Consider the following 18401-nt stretch of genomic DNA (forward strand, 5'->3'; position numbering starts at 1 on the left):
ACTGAAGAAGAAAATTCTTAAAACCAGAATATCTTAAAACCATAGCACAAGTGATGGATCACAGCATTCTTATTGCAACTATTCCTATTTCCAAATGTTTGACAAACATCTCTCCAGTTGAAAACTGATTTGAAACAGCTTCAAAATTAGTTTGGAGTAAAGAAACCACTGAAGATGATGGGATTTATACAAAGTTTAAATATAGATAAGCTATCCTAAAATTCAACTTTAAGGAAATTGAACAAAGTTAGGTCCCACCAAGAATTGAAATCAGATTACTGGATTCAAAGTCCAAAGTGCTCACCATTACACCATGGAACCCATTATTAGAGAGTCTTCCTCTACTCAATATTGCTGATCTTTGAAATACTGAATGTTCTCCTGTTTTAGGTACATTTGGCATTTTTGTGAATGCTGATGCTTTTATGTTTGGCCGGTTAGCTCAGTTGGTTAGAGCGTTTTGCTAATAATGCCATGGTCATGTGTTCGATCCCCATATGGGCCATGTGCTTTTTCTTGTTGTCCTACAAGAAATGCCAAGAAGGGATTTTATCCAGCGGCAAAGTGCATGAAGTGTGGGATGAATGCATTGGCTACAGTTAGCAGCCCTTGAAACTTGCTAGAGAACATCATAGACACATACAAAACAGAGAATTTTTAAATCCTTGTTGGGAATAAACAAAAATGTCATCCTTTGGCTGATGCAGCATTTCTCTATATGGCATACATAGAAAACTTTTTCTCAAATATAGCAATATGGCAAATCTAAGAAATGCTAAGGCTAATTAATCAATCAGGACATTTATTTGGTGATTGAATCTACTATGGGGGACTAAGTTTCAAGAAGAGAAGAAGAACAGACCTTTACTCTCATTAGTGCACACTGAAGAAGAAAATTCTTAAAACCAGAATATCTTAAAACCATAGCACAAGTGATGGATCACTGCATTCTTATTGCAACTTTTCCTAATTCCAAATGTTTGACAAACATCTCTCCAGTTGAAAACTGATTTGATTTTATCCAGCGGCAAAGTGCATGAAGTGTGGGATAAATGCATTGGCTACAGTTAGCAGCCCTTGAAACTTGCTAGAGAACATCATAGACACATACATAACAGAGAATTTTTAAATCCATGTTAGGAATAAACAAAAATGTCATCCTTTGGCTGATGCAGCATTTCTCTATATGGCATACATAGAAAACTTTTTCTCAAATATAGCAATATGGCAAATCTAAGAAATGCTATGGCAAATTAATCAATCAGGACATTTATTTGGTGATTGAATCTACTATGGGGGACTAAGTTTCAAGAAGAGAAGAAGAACAGACCTTTACTCTCATTAGTGCACACTGAAGAAGAAAATTCTTAAAACCAGAATATCTTAAAACCATAGCACAAGTGATGGATCACAGCATTCTTATTGCAACTATTCCTATTTCCAAATGTTTGACAAACATCTCTCCAGTTGAAAACTGATTTGAAACAGTTTCAAAATTAGTTTGGAGTAAAGAAACCACTGAAGATGATTGGATTTATACAAAGTTTAAATATAGATAAGCTATCCTAAAATTCAACTTTAAGGAAATTGAACAAAGTTAGGTCCCACCAAGATTTGAAATCCGATTACTGGATTCAAAGTCCAAAGTGCTCACCATTACACCATGGAACCCATTATTAGAGAGTCTTCTTCTACTCAATATTGCTGATCTTTGAAATACTGAATGTTCTCCTGTTTTAGGTACATTTGGCATTTTTGTGTTTGTGAATGCTTTTATGTTTGGCCGGTTAGCTCAGTTGGTTAGAGCATTGTGCTAATAATGCCAAGGTCATGTGTTCGATCCCCATATGGGCCATGTGCTTTTTCTTGTTGTCCTACAAGAAATGCCAAGAAGGGATTTTATCCAGCGGCAAAGTGCATGAAGTGTGGGATGAATGCATTGGCTACAGTTAGCAGCCCTTGAAACTTGCTAGAGAACATCATAGACACATACATAACAGAGAATTTTTAAATCCATGTTAGGAATAAACAAAAATGTCATCCTTTGGCTGATGCAGCATTTCTCTATATGGCATACATAGAAAACTTTTTCTCAAATATAGCAATATGGCAAATCTAAGAAATGCTAAGGCTAATTAATCAATCAGGAGATTTATTTGGTGATTGAATCTACTATGGGGGACTAAGTTTTAAGAAGAGAAGAAGAACAGACCTTTACTCTCATTAGTGCACACTGAAGAAGAAAATTCTTAAAACCAGAATATCTTAAAACCATAGCACAAGTGATGGATCACTGCATTCTTATTGCAACTTTTCCTAATTCCAAATGTTTGACAAACATCTCTCCAGTTGAAAACTGATTTGAAACAGCTTCAAAATTAGTTTGGAGTAAAAAAACCACTGAAGATGATGGGATTTATACAAAGTTTAAATATAGATAAGCTATCCTAAAATTCAACTTTAAGGAAATTGAACAAAGTTAGGTCTCACCAAGATTTGAAATCAGAATACTGGATTCAAAGTCCAAAGTGCTCACCATTACACCATGGAACCCATTATTAGAGAGTCTTCCTCTACTCAATATTGCTGATCTTTGAAATACTGAATGTTCTCCTGTTTTAGGTACATTTGGCATTTTTGAGTTTGATGATGTTTTTATGTTTGGCCGGTTAGCTCAGTTGGTTAGAGTGTAGTGCTAATAACGCCAAGGTCATGTGTTCGATCCCCATATGGGCCATGTGCTTTTTCTTGTTGTCCTACAAGAAATGCCAAGAAGGGATTTTATCCAGCGGCAAAGTGCATGAAGTGTGGGATGAATGCATTGGCTACAGTTAGCAGCCCTTGAAACTTGCTAGAGAACATCATAGACACATACAAAACAGAGAATTTTTAAATCCATGTTAGGAATAAACAAAAATGTCATCCTTTGGCTGATGCAGCATTTCTCTATATGGCATACATAGAAAACTTTTTCTCAAATATAGCAATATGGCAAATCTAAGAAAATCTATGGCAAATTAATCAATCAGGACATTTATTTGGTGATTGAATCTACTATGGGGGACTAAGTTTTAAGACGAGAAGAAGAACAGACCTTTACTCTCATTAGTGCACACTGAAGAAGAAAATTCTTAAAACCAGAATATCTTAAGACCATAGCACAAGTGATGGATCACTGCATTCTTATTGCAACTTTTCCTATTTCCAAATGTTTGACAAACATCTCTCCAGTTGAAAACTGATTTGAAACAGCTTCAAAATTAGTTTGGAGTAAAAAAACCACTGAAGATGATGGGATTTATACAAAGTTTAAATATAGATAAGCTATCCTAAAATTCAACTTTAAGGAAATTGAACAAAGTTAGGTCCCACCAAGATTTGAAATCAGATTACTGAATTCAAAGTCCAAAGTGCTCACCATTACACCATGGAACCCAATATTAGAGAGTCTTCCTCTACTCAATATTGCTGATCTTTGAAATACTGAATGTTCTCCTGTTTTAGGTACATTTGGCATTTTTGTGTTTGCTGATGCTTTTATGTTTGGCCGGTTAGCTCAGTTGGTTAGAGTGTAGTGCTAATAACGCCAAGGTCATGTGTTCGATCCCCATATGGGCCATGTGCTTTTTCTTGTTGTCCTACAAGAAATGCCAAGAAGGGATTTTATCCAGCGGCAAAGTGCATGAAGTGTGGGATGAATGCATTGGCTACAGTTAGCAGCCCTTGAAACTTGCTAGAGAACATCATAGACACATACAAAACAGAGAATTTTTAAATCCTTGTTAGGAATAAACAAAAATGTCATCCTTTGGCTGATGCAGCATTTCTCTATATGGCATACATAGAAAACTTTTTCTCAAATATAGCAATATGGCAAATCTAAGAAATGCTAAGGCTAATTAATCAATCAGGAGATTTATTTGGTGATTGAATCTACTATGGGGGACTAAGTTTTAAGAAGAGAAGAACAGACCTTTACTCTCATTAGTGCACACTGAAGAAGAAAATTCTTAAAACCAGAATATCTTAAAACCATAGCACAAGTGATGGATCACTGCATTCTTATTGCAACTTTTCCTAATTCCAAATGTTTGACAAACATCTCTCCAGTTGAAAACTGATTTGAAACAGCTTCAAAATTAGTTTGGAGTAAAAAAACCACTGAAGATGATGGGATTTATACAAAGTTTAAATATAGATAAGCTATCCTAAAATTCAACTTTAAGGAAATTGAACAAAGTTAGGTCCCACCAAGAATTGAAATCAGATTACTGGATTCAAAGTCCAAAGTGCTCACCATTACACCATGGAACCCATTATTAGAGAGTCTTCCTCTACTCAATATTGCTGATCTTTGAAATACTGAATGTTCTCCTGTTTTAGGTACATTTGGCATTTTTGTGAATGCTGATGCTTTTATGTTTGGCCGGTTAGCTCAGTTGGTTAGAGCGTTTTGCTAATAATGCCATGGTCATGTGTTCGATCCCCATATGGGCCATGTGCTTTTTCTTGTTGTCCTACAAGAAATGCCAAGAAGGGATTTTATCCAGCGGCAAAGTGCATGAAGTGTGGGATGAATGCATTGGCTACAGTTAGCAGCCCTTGAAACTTGCTAGAGAACATCATAGACACATACAAAACAGAGAATTTTTAAATCCTTGTTGGGAATAAACAAAAATGTCATCCTTTGGCTGATGCAGCATTTCTCTATATGGCATACATAGAAAACTTTTTCTCAAATATAGCAATATGGCAAATCTAAGAAATGCTAAGGCTAATTAATCAATCAGGACATTTATTTGGTGATTGAATCTACTATGGGGGACTAAGTTTCAAGAAGAGAAGAAGAACAGACCTTTACTCTCATTAGTGCACACTGAAGAAGAAAATTCTTAAAACCAGAATATCTTAAAACCATAGCACAAGTGATGGATCACTGCATTCTTATTGCAACTTTTCCTAATTCCAAATGTTTGACAAACATCTCTCCAGTTGAAAACTGATTTGATTTTATCCAGCGGCAAAGTGCATGAAGTGTGGGATAAATGCATTGGCTACAGTTAGCAGCCCTTGAAACTTGCTAGAGAACATCATAGACACATACATAACAGAGAATTTTTAAATCCATGTTAGGAATAAACAAAAATGTCATCCTTTGGCTGATGCAGCATTTCTCTATATGGCATACATAGAAAACTTTTTCTCAAATATAGCAATATGGCAAATCTAAGAAATGCTATGGCAAATTAATCAATCAGGACATTTATTTGGTGATTGAATCTACTATGGGGGACTAAGTTTCAAGAAGAGAAGAAGAACAGACCTTTACTCTCATTAGTGCACACTGAAGAAGAAAATTCTTAAAACCAGAATATCTTAAAACCATAGCACAAGTGATGGATCACAGCATTCTTATTGCAACTATTCCTATTTCCAAATGTTTGACAAACATCTCTCCAGTTGAAAACTGATTTGAAACAGTTTCAAAATTAGTTTGGAGTAAAGAAACCACTGAAGATGATTGGATTTATACAAAGTTTAAATATAGATAAGCTATCCTAAAATTCAACTTTAAGGAAATTGAACAAAGTTAGGTCCCACCAAGATTTGAAATCCGATTACTGGATTCAAAGTCCAAAGTGCTCACCATTACACCATGGAACCCATTATTAGAGAGTCTTCTTCTACTCAATATTGCTGATCTTTGAAATACTGAATGTTCTCCTGTTTTAGGTACATTTGGCATTTTTGTGTTTGTGAATGCTTTTATGTTTGGCCGGTTAGCTCAGTTGGTTAGAGCATTGTGCTAATAATGCCAAGGTCATGTGTTCGATCCCCATATGGGCCATGTGCTTTTTCTTGTTGTCCTACAAGAAATGCCAAGAAGGGATTTTATCCAGCGGCAAAGTGCATGAAGTGTGGGATGAATGCATTGGCTACAGTTAGCAGCCCTTGAAACTTGCTAGAGAACATCATAGACACATACATAACAGAGAATTTTTAAATCCATGTTAGGAATAAACAAAAATGTCATCCTTTGGCTGATGCAGCATTTCTCTATATGGCATACATAGAAAACTTTTTCTCAAATATAGCAATATGGCAAATCTAAGAAATGCTAAGGCTAATTAATCAATCAGGAGATTTATTTGGTGATTGAATCTACTATGGGGGACTAAGTTTTAAGAAGAGAAGAAGAACAGACCTTTACTCTCATTAGTGCACACTGAAGAAGAAAATTCTTAAAACCAGAATATCTTAAAACCATAGCACAAGTGATGGATCACTGCATTCTTATTGCAACTTTTCCTAATTCCAAATGTTTGACAAACATCTCTCCAGTTGAAAACTGATTTGAAACAGCTTCAAAATTAGTTTGGAGTAAAAAAACCACTGAAGATGATGGGATTTATACAAAGTTTAAATATAGATAAGCTATCCTAAAATTCAACTTTAAGGAAATTGAACAAAGTTAGGTCTCACCAAGATTTGAAATCAGAATACTGGATTCAAAGTCCAAAGTGCTCACCATTACACCATGGAACCCATTATTAGAGAGTCTTCCTCTACTCAATATTGCTGATCTTTGAAATACTGAATGTTCTCCTGTTTTAGGTACATTTGGCATTTTTGAGTTTGATGATGTTTTTATGTTTGGCCGGTTAGCTCAGTTGGTTAGAGTGTAGTGCTAATAACGCCAAGGTCATGTGTTCGATCCCCATATGGGCCATGTGCTTTTTCTTGTTGTCCTACAAGAAATGCCAAGAAGGGATTTTATCCAGCGGCAAAGTGCATGAAGTGTGGGATGAATGCATTGGCTACAGTTAGCAGCCCTTGAAACTTGCTAGAGAACATCATAGACACATACAAAACAGAGAATTTTTAAATCCATGTTAGGAATAAACAAAAATGTCATCCTTTGGCTGATGCAGCATTTCTCTATATGGCATACATAGAAAACTTTTTCTCAAATATAGCAATATGGCAAATCTAAGAAATGCTAAGGCTAATTAATCAATCAGGAGATTTATTTGGTGATTGAATCTACTATGGGGGACTAAGTTTTAAGAAGAGAAGAAGAACAGACCTTTACTCTCATTAGTGCACACTGAAGAAGAAAATTCTTAAAACCAGAATATCTTAAAACCATAGCACAAGTGATGGATCACTGCATTCTTATTGCAACTTTTCCTAATTCCAAATGTTTGACAAACATCTCTCCAGTTGAAAACTGATTTGAAACAGCTTCAAAATTAGTTTGGAGTAAAAAAACCACTGAAGATGATGGGATTTATACAAAGTTTAAATATAGATAAGCTATCCTAAAATTCAACTTTAAGGAAATTGAACAAAGTTAGGTCTCACCAAGATTTGAAATCAGAATACTGAATTCAAAGTCCAAAGTGCTCACCATTACACCATGGAACCCAATATTAGAGAGTCTTCCTCTACTCAATATTGCTGATCTTTGAAATACTGAATGTTCTCCTGTTTTAGGTACATTTGGCATTTTTGAGTTTGATGATGTTTTTATGTTTGGCCGGTTAGCTCAGTTGGTTAGAATGTAGTGCTAATAACGCCAAGGTCATGTGTTCGATCCCCATATGGGCCATGTGCTTTTTCTTATTGTCCTACAAGAAATGCCAAGAAGGGAATTTATCCAGCGGCAAAGTGCATGAAGTGTGGGATGAATGCATTGGCTACAGTTAGCAGCCCTTGAAACTTGCTAGAGAACATCATAGACACATACAAAACAGAGAATTTTTAAATCCATGTTAGGAATAAACAAAAATGTCATCCTTTGGCTGATGCAGCATTTCTCTATATGGCATACATAGAAAACTTTTTCTCAAATATAGCAATATGGCAAATCTAAGAAAATCTATGGCAAATTAATCAATCAGGACATTTATTTGGTGATTGAATCTACTATGGGGGACTAAGTTTTAAGACGAGAAGAAGAACAGACCTTTACTATCATTAGTGCACACTGAAGAAGAAAATTCTTAAAACCAGAATATTTTAAAACCATAGCACAAGTGATCGATCACTGCATTCTTATTGCAACTTTTCCTATTTCCAAATGTTTGACAAACATCTCTCCAGTTGAAAACTGATTTGAAACAGCTTCAAAATTAGTTTGGAGTAATGAAACCACTGAAGATGATGGGATTTATACAAAGTTTAAATATAGATAAGCTATCCTAAAATTCAACTTTAAGGAAATTGAACAAAGTTAGGTCCCACCAAGATTTGAAATCCGATTACTGGATTCAAAGTCCAAAGTGCTCACCATTACACCATGGAACCCATTATTAGAGAGTCTTCCTCTACTCAATATTGCTGATCTTTGAAATACTGAATGTTCTCCTGTTTTAGGTACATTTGGCATTTTTGTGTTTGCTGATGCTTTTATGTTTGGCCGGTTAGCTCAGTTGGTTAGAGCGTGGTGCTAATAACACCAAGGTCATGTGTTCGATCCCCATACGGGCCATGTGCTTTTTCTTGTTGTCCTACAAGAAATGCCAAGAAGGGATTTTATCCAGCGGCAAAGTGCATGAAGTGTGGGATGAATGCATTGGCTACAGTTAGCAGCCCTTGAAACTTGCAAGAGAACATCATAGACACATACAAAACAGAGAATTTTTAAATCCATGTTAGGAATAAACAAAAATGTCATCCTTTGGCTGATGCAGCATTTCTCTATATGGCATACATAGAAAACTTTTTCTCAAATATAGCAATATTGCAAATCTAAGAAATGCTAAGGCTAATTAATCAATCAGGACATTTATTTGGTGATTGAATCTACTATGGGGAACTAAGTTTTAAGACGAGAAGAAGAACAGACCTTTACTCTCATTAGTGCACACTGAAGAAGAAAATTCTTAAAACCAGAATATCTTAAAACCATAGCACAAGTGATGGATCACTGCATTCTTATTGCAACTTTTCCTAATTCCAAATGTTTGACAAACATCTCTCCAGTTGAAAACTGATTTGAAACAGCTTCAAAATTAGTTTGGAGTAAAAAAACCACTGAAGATGATACGATTTATACAAAGTTTAAATATAGATAAGCTATCCTAAAATTCAACTTTAAGGAAATTGAACAAAGTTAGGTCTCACTAAGATTTGAAATCAGAATACTGGATTCAAAGTCCAAAGTGCTCACCATTACACCATGGAACCCATTATTAGAGAGTCTTCCTCTACTCAATATTGCTGATCTTTGAAATACTGAATGTTCTCCTGTTTTAGGTACATTTGGCATTTTTGTGTTTGTGAATGCTTTTATGTTTGGCCGGTTAGCTCAGTTGGTCAGAGCGTTGTGCTAATAATGCCAAGGTCATGTGTTCGATCCCCATATGGGCCATGTGCTTTTTCTTGTTGTCCTACAAGAAATGCCAAGAAGGGATTTTATCCAGCGGCAAAGTGCATGAAGTGCATGAAGCTACAGTTAGCAGCCCTTGAAACTTGCTAGAGAACATCATAGACACATACATAACAGAGAATTTTTAAATCCATGTTAGGAATAAACAAAAATGTCATCCTTTGGCTGATGCAGCATTTCTCTATATGGCATACATAGAAAACTTTTTCTCAAATATAGCAATATGGCAAATCTAAGAAATGCTATGGCAAATTAATCAATCAGGACATTTATTTGGTGATTGAATCTACTATGGGGGACTAAGTTTTAAGAAGAGAAGAAGAACAGACCTTTACTCTCATTAGTGCACACTGAAGAGGAAAATTCTTAAAACCAGAATATCTTAAAACCATAGCACAAGTGATGGATCACAGCATTCTTATTGCAACTATTCCTATTTCCAAATGTTTGACAAACATCTCTCCAGTTGAAAACTGATTTGAAACAGTTTCAAAATTAGTTTGGAGTAAAGAAACCACTGAAGATGATGGGATTTATACAAAGTTTAAATATAGATAAGCTATCCTAAAATTCAACTTTAAGGAAATTGAACAAAGTTAGGTCCCACCAAGAATTGAAATCAGATTACTGGATTCAAAGTCCAAAGTGCTCACCATTACACCATGGAACCCATTATTAGAGAGTCTTCCTCTACTCAATATTGCTGATCTTTGAAATACTGAATGTTCTCCTGTTTTAGGTACATTTGGCATTTTTGTGTTTGCTGATGCTTTTATGTTTGGCCGGTTAGCTCAGTTGGTTAGAGCGTGGTGCTAATAACACCAAGGTCATGTGTTCGATCCCCATACGGGCCATGTGCTTTTTCTTGTTGTCCTACAAGAAATGCCAAGAAGGGATTTTATCCAGCGGCAAAGTGCATGAAGTGTGGGATGAATGCATTGGCTACAGTTAGCAGCCCTTGAAACTTGCAAGAGAACATCATAGACACATACAAAACAGAGAATTTTTAAATCCATGTTAGGAATAAACAAAAATGTCATCCTTTGGCTGATGCAGCATTTCTCTATATGGCATACATAGAAAACTTTTTCTCAAATATAGCAATATTGCAAATCTAAGAAATGCTAAGGCTAATTAATCAATCAGGACATTTATTTGGTGATTGAATCTACTATGGGGAACTAAGTTTTAAGACGAGAAGAAGAACAGACCTTTACTCTCATTAGTGCACACTGAAGAAGAAAATTCTTAAAACCAGAATATCTTAAAACCATAGCACAAGTGATGGATCACTGCATTCTTATTGCAACTTTTCCTAATTCCAAATGTTTGACAAACATCTCTCCAGTTGAAAACTGATTTGAAACAGCTTCAAAATTAGTTTGGAGTAAAAAAACCACTGAAGATGATACGATTTATACAAAGTTTAAATATAGATAAGCTATCCTAAAATTCAACTTTAAGGAAATTGAACAAAGTTAGGTCTCACTAAGATTTGAAATCAGAATACTGGATTCAAAGTCCAAAGTGCTCACCATTACACCATGGAACCCATTATTAGAGAGTCTTCCTCTACTCAATATTGCTGATCTTTGAAATACTGAATGTTCTCCTGTTTTAGGTACATTTGGCATTTTTGTGTTTGTGAATGCTTTTATGTTTGGCCGGTTAGCTCAGTTGGTCAGAGCGTTGTGCTAATAATGCCAAGGTCATGTGTTCGATCCCCATATGGGCCATGTGCTTTTTCTTGTTGTCCTACAAGAAATGCCAAGAAGGGATTTTATCCAGCGGCAAAGTGCATGAAGTGCATGAAGCTACAGTTAGCAGCCCTTGAAACTTGCTAGAGAACATCATAGACACATACATAACAGAGAATTTTTAAATCCATGTTAGGAATAAACAAAAATGTCATCCTTTGGCTGATGCAGCATTTCTCTATATGGCATACATAGAAAACTTTTTCTCAAATATAGCAATATGGCAAATCTAAGAAATGCTATGGCAAATTAATCAATCAGGACATTTATTTGGTGATTGAATCTACTATGGGGGACTAAGTTTTAAGAAGAGAAGAAGAACAGACCTTTACTCTCATTAGTGCACACTGAAGAGGAAAATTCTTAAAACCAGAATATCTTAAAACCATAGCACAAGTGATGGATCACAGCATTCTTATTGCAACTATTCCTATTTCCAAATGTTTGACAAACATCTCTCCAGTTGAAAACTGATTTGAAACAGTTTCAAAATTAGTTTGGAGTAAAGAAACCACTGAAGATGATGGGATTTATACAAAGTTTAAATATAGATAAGCTATCCTAAAATTCAACTTTAAGGAAATTGAACAAAGTTAGGTCCCACCAAGAATTGAAATCAGATTACTGGATTCAAAGTCCAAAGTGCTCACCATTACACCATGGAACCCATTATTAGAGAGTCTTCCTCTACTCAATATTGCTGATCTTTGAAATACTGAATGTTCTCCTGTTTTAGGTACATTTGGCATTTTTGTGTTTGCTGATGCTTTTATGTTTGGCCGGTTAGCTCAGTTGGTTAGAGCATGGTGCTAATAACGCCAAGGTCATGTGTTCGATCCCCATACGGGCCATGTGCTTTTTCTTGTTGTCCTACAAGAAATGCCAAGAAGTGATTTTATCCAGCGGCAAAGTGCATGAAGTGTGGGATGAATGCATTGGCTACAGTTAGCAGCCCTTGAAACTTGCTAGAGAACATCATAGACACATACAAAACAGAGAGTTTTTAAATCCTTGTTAGGAATAAACAAAAATGTCATCCTTTGGCTGATGCAGCATTTCTCTATATGGCATACATAGAAAACTTTTTCTCAAATATAGCAATATGGCAAATCTAAGAAATGCTAAGGCTAATTAATCAATCAGGAGATTTATTTGGTGATTGAATCTACTATGGGGGACTAAGTTTTAAGAAGAGAAGAAGAACAGACCTTTACTCTCATTAGTGCACACTGAAGAAGAAAATTCTTAAAACCAGAATATCTTAAAACCATAGCACAAGTGATGGATCACTGCATTCTTATTGCAACTTTTCCTAATTCCAAATGTTTGACAAACATCTCTCCAGTTGAAAACTGATTTGATTTTATCCAGCGGCAAAGTGCATGAAGTGTGGGATAAATGCATTGGCTACAGTTAGCAGCCCTTGAAACTTGCTAGAGAACATCATAGACACATACATAACAGAGAATTTTTAAATCCATGTTAGGAATAAACAAAAATGTCATCCTTTGGCTGATGCAGCATTTCTCTATATGGCATACATAGAAAACTTTTTCTCAATATGGCAAATCTAAGAAATGCTATGGCAAATTAATCAATCAGGACATTTATTTGGTGATGGAATCTACTATGGGGGACTAAGTTTCAAGAAGAGAAGAAGAACAGACCTTTACTCTCATTCGTGCACACTGAAGAAGAAAATTCTTAAAACCAGAATATCTTAAAACCATAGCACAAGTGATGGATCACAGCATTCTTATTGCAACTATTCCTATTTCCAAATGTTTGACAAACATCTCTCCAGTTGAAAACTGATTTGAAACAGTTTCAAAATTAGTTTGGAGTAAAGAAACCACTGAAGATGATGGGATTTATACAAAGTTTAAATATAGATAAGCTATCCTAAAATTCAACTTTAAGGAAATTGAACAAAGTTAGGTCCCACCAAGATTTGAAATCCAGATTACTGGATTCAAAGTCCAAAGTGCTCACCATTACACCATGGAACCCATTATTAGAGAGTCTTCCTCTACTCAATATTGCTGATCTTTGAAATACTGAATGTTCTCCTGTTTTAGGTACATTTGGCATTTTTGTGAATGCTGATGCTTTTATGTTTGGCCGGTTAGCTCAGTTGGTCAGAGCATGGTGCTAATAATGCCAAGGTCATGTGTTCGATCCCCATACGGGCCATGTGCTTTTTCTTGTTGTCCTACAAGAAATGCCAAGAAGCGATTTTATCCAGCGGCAAAGTGCATGAAGTGTGGGATGAATGCATTGGCTACAGTTAGCAGCCCTTGAAACTTGCTAGAGAACATCATAGACACATACAAAACAGAGAATTTTTAAATCCTTGTTAGGAATAAACAAAAATGTCATCCTTTGGCTGATGCAGCATTTCTCTATATGGCATACATAGAAAACTTTTTCTCAAATATAGCAATATGGCAAATCTAAGAAATGCTAAGGCTAATTAATCAATCAGGAGATTTATTTGGTGATTGAATCTACTATGGGGGACTAAGTTTTAAGAAGAGAAGAAGAACAGACCTTTACTCTCATTAGTGCACACTGAAGAAGAAAATTCTTAAAACCAGAATATCTTAAAACCATAGCACAAGTGATGGATCACAGCATTCTTATTGCAACTATTCCTATTTCCAAATGTTTGACAAACATCTCTCCAGTTGAAAACTGATTTGAAACAGTTTCAAAATTAGTTTGGAGTAAAGAAACCACTGAAGATGATGGGATTTATACAAAGTTTAAATATAGATAAGCTATCCTAAAATTCAACTTTAAGGAAATTGAACAAAGTTAGGTCCCACCAAGAATTGAAATCAGATTACTGGATTCAAAGTCCAAAGTGCTCACCATTACACCATGGAACCCATTATTAGAGAGTCTTCCTCTACTCAATATTGCTGATCTTTGAAATACTGAATGTTCTCCTGTTTTAGGTACATTTGGCATTTTTGTGTTTGCTGATGCTTTTATGTTTGGCCGGTTAGCTCAGTTGGTTAGAGCATGGTGCTAATAACGCCAAGGTCATGTGTTCGATCCCCATACGGGCCATGTGCTTTTTCTTGTTGTCCTACAAGAAATGCCAAGAAGGGATTTTATCCAGCGGCAAAGTGCATGAAGTGTGGGATGAATGCATTGGCTACAGTTAGCAGCCCTTGAAACTTGCTAGAGAACATCATAGACACATACAAAACAGAGAATTATTAAATCCATGTTAGGAATAAACAAAAATGTCATCCTTTGGTTGATGCAGCATTTCTCGATATGGCATACATAGAAAACTTTTTCTCAAATATAGCAATATGGCAAATCTAAGAAATGCTAAGGCAAATTAATCAATCAGGACATTTATTTGGTGATTGAATCTCCTATGGGGGACTAAGTTTTAAGAAGAGAAGAAGAACAGACCTTTACTCTCATTAGTGCACACTGAAGAAGAAAATTCTTAAAACCAGAATATCTTAAAACCATAGCACAAGTGATGGATCACTGCATTCTTATTGCAACTTTTCCTATTTCCAAATGTTTGACAAACATCTCTCCAGTTGAAAACTGATTTGAAACAGCTTCAAAATTAGTTTGGAGTAAAAAAACCACTGAAGATGATGGGATTTATACAAAGTTTAAATATAGATAAGCTATCCTAAAATTCAACTTTAAGGAAATTGAACAAAGTTAGGTCCCACCAAGATTTGAAATCAGATTACTGGATTCAAAGATCAAAGGGCTCACCATTACACCATGGAACCCATTATTAGAGAGTCTTCCTCTACTCAATATTGCTGATCTTTGAAATACTGAATGTTCTCCTGTTTTAGGTACATTTGGCATTTTTGAGTTTGATGATGCTTTTATGTTTGGCCGGTTAGCTCAGTTGGTTAGAGTGTAGTGCTAATAATGCCAAGGTCATGTGTTCGATCCCCATATGGGCCATGTGCTTTTTCTTGTTGTCCTACAAGAAATGCCAAGAAGGTATTTTATCCAGCGGCAAAGTGCATGAAGTGTGGGATGAATGCATTGGCTACAGTTAGCAGCCCTTGAAACTTGCTAGAGAACATCATAGACACATACAAAACAGAGAATTTTTAAATCCATGTTAGGAATAAACAAAAATGTCATCCTTTGGCTGATGCAGCATTTCTCTATATGGCATACATAGAAAACTTTTTCTCAAATATAGCAATATGGCAAATCTAAGAAATGCTAAGGCAAATTAATCAATCAGGACATTTATTTGGTGATTGAATCTACTATGGGGGACTAAGTTTTAAGAAGAGAAGAAGAACAGACCTTTACTCTCATTAGTGCACACTGAAGAAGAAAATTCTTAAAACCAGAATATCTTAAAACCATAGCACAAGTTTTGGATCACTGCATTCTTATTGCAACTTTTCCTATTTCCAAATGTTTGACAAACATCTCTCCAGTTGAAAACTGATTTGAAACAGCTTCAAAATTAGTTTGGAGTAAAAAAACCACTGAAGATGATGGAATTTATACAAAGTTTAAATATAGATAAGCTATCCTAAAATTCAACTTTAAGGAAATTGAACAAAGTTAGGTCCCACCAAGATTTGAAATCAGATTACTGGATTCAAAGATCAAAGGGCTCACCATTACACCATGGAACCCATTATTAGAGAGTCTTCCTCTACTCAATATTGCTGATCTTTGAAATACTGAATGTTCTCCTGTTTTAGGTACATTTGGCATTTTTGAGTTTGATGATGCTTTTATGTTTGGCCGGTTAGCTCAGTTGGTTAGAGTGTAGTGCTAATAATGCCAAGGTCATGTGTTCGATCCCCATATGGGCCATGTGCTTTTTCTTGTTGTCCTACAAGAAATGCCAAGAAGGTATTTTATCCAGCGGCAAAGTGCATGAAGTGTGGGATGAATGCATTGGCTACAGTTAGCAGCCCTTGAAACTTGCTAGAGAACATCATAGACACATACAAAACAGAGAATTTTTAAATCCATGTTAGGAATAAACAAAAATGTCATCCTTTGGCTGATGCAGCATTTCTCTATATGGCATACATAGAAAACTTTTTCTCAAATATAGCAATATGGCAAATCTAAGAAATGCTAAGGCAAATTAATCAATCAGGACATTTATTTGGTGATTGAATCTACTATGGGGGACTAAGTTTTAAGAAGAGAAGAAGAACAGACCTTTACTCTCATTAGTGCACACTGAAGAAGAAAATTCTTAAAACCAGAATATCTTAAAACCATAGCACAAGTTTTGGATCACTGCATTCTTATTGCAACTTTTCCTATTTCCAAATGTTTGACAAACATCTCTCCAGTTGAAAACTGATTTGAAACAGCTTCAAAATTAGTTTGGAGTAAAAAAACCACTGAAGATGATGGAATTTATACAAAGTTTAAATATAGATAAGCTATCCTAAAATTCAACTTTAAGGAAATTGAACAAAGTTAGGTCCCACCAAGATTTGAAATCAGATTACTGGATTCAAAGTTCAAAGGGCTCACCATTACACCATGGAACCCATTATTAGAGAGTCTTCCTCTACTCAATATTGCTGATCTTTGAAATACTGAATGTTCTCCTGTTTTAGGTACATTTGGCATTTTTGAGTTTGATGATGCTTTTATGTTTGGCCGGTTAGCTCAGTTGGTTAGAGTGTAGTGCTAATAACGCCAAGGTCATGGGTTCGATCCCCATGTGGGCCATGTGCTTTTTGTTGTTGTCCTACAAGAAATGCCAAGAAGGTATTTTATCCAGCGGCAAAGTGCATGAAGTCTGGGATGAATGCATTGGCTACAGTTAGCAGCCCTTGAAACTTGCTGGAGAACATCATAGACACATACAAAACAGAGAATTTTTAAATCCATGTTAGGAATAAACAAAAATGTCATCCTTTGGCTGATGCAGCATTTCTCTATATGGCATACATAGAAAACTTTTTCTCAAATATAGCAATATGGCAAATCTAAGAAATGCTAAGGCAAATTAATCAATCAGGACATTTATTTGGTGATTGAATCTACTATGGGGGACTAAGTTTTAAGACGAGAAGAAGAACAGACCTTTACTCTCATTAGTGCACACTGAAGAAGAAAATTCTTAAAACCAGAATATCTTAAAACCATAGCACAAGTGATGGATCACTGCATTCTTATTGCAACTTTTCCTATTTCCAAATGTTTGACAAACATCTCTCCAGTTGAAAACTGATTTGAAACAGCTTCAAAATTAGTTTGGAGTAAAAAAACCACTGAAGATGATGGGATTTATACAAAGTTTAAAAATAGATAAGCTATCCTAAAATTCAACTTTAAGGAAATTGAACAAAGTTAGGTCCCACCAAGATTTGAAATTAGATTACTGGATTCAAAGTCCAAAGGGCTCACCATTACACCATGGAACCCATTGTTTGAGAGTCTTCCTCTACTCAATATTGCTGATCTTTGAAATACTGAATGTTCTCCTGTTTTAGGTACATTTGGCATTTATGAGTTTGCTGATGCTTTTATGTTTGGCCGGTTAGCTCAGTTGGTTAGAGCGTGGTGCTAATAATGCCAAGGTCATGTGTTCGATCCCCATATGGGCCATGTGCTTTTTCTTGTTGTCCTACAAGAAATGCCAAGAAGTGATTTTATCCAGCGGCAAAGTGCATGAAGTCTGGGATGAATGCATTGGCTACAGTTAGCAGCCCTTGAAACTTGCTAGAGAACATCATAGACATACAAAACAGAGAATTATTAAATCCATGTTAGGAATAAACAAAAATGTCATCCTTTGGCTGATGCAGCATTTCTCTATATGGCATACATAGAAAACTTTTTCTCAAATATAGCAATATGGCAAATCTAAGAAATGCTAAGGCAAATTAATCAATCAGGACATTTATTTGGTGATTGAATCTACTATGGGGGACTAAGTTTTAAGAAGAGAAGAAGAACAGACCTTTACTCTCATTAGTGCACACTGAAGAAGAAAATTCTTAAAACCAGAATATCTTAAAACCATAGCACAAGTGATGGATCACTGCATTCTTATTGCAACTTTTCCTATTTCCAAATGTTTGACAAACATCTCTCCAGTTGAAAACTGATTTGAAACAGCTTCAAAATTAGTTTGGAGTAAAAAAACCACTGAAGCTGATGGGATTTATACAAAGTTTAAATATAGATAAGCTATCCTAAAATTCAACTTCAAGGAAATTGAACAAAGTTAGGTCCCACCAAGATTTGAAATC

General features: G+C 35.5%; 2 non-coding genes across 2 annotated transcripts; both read left to right on the top strand.

The window, feature by feature from the left end:
• The first annotated feature begins 11928 nt into the window (after positions 1-11928).
• On the top strand, positions 11929-12002 carry TRNAI-AAU (transfer RNA isoleucine (anticodon AAU)). The gene has a single exon. It is a non-coding gene; the product is annotated as a tRNA-Ile (tRNA).
• Positions 12003-14152: 2150 nt separating this feature from the next.
• TRNAI-AAU (transfer RNA isoleucine (anticodon AAU)) lies at positions 14153-14226 on the top strand. The gene has a single exon. It is a non-coding gene; the product is annotated as a tRNA-Ile (tRNA).
• Positions 14227-18401: the final 4175 nt, after the last annotated feature.

Source organism: Taudactylus pleione, unplaced genomic scaffold (assembly GCF_031769625.1).
Source record: "Taudactylus pleione unplaced genomic scaffold, aTauple2 ptg000085l, whole genome shotgun sequence".
NCBI lineage: Eukaryota > Metazoa > Chordata > Amphibia > Anura > Myobatrachidae > Taudactylus > Taudactylus pleione.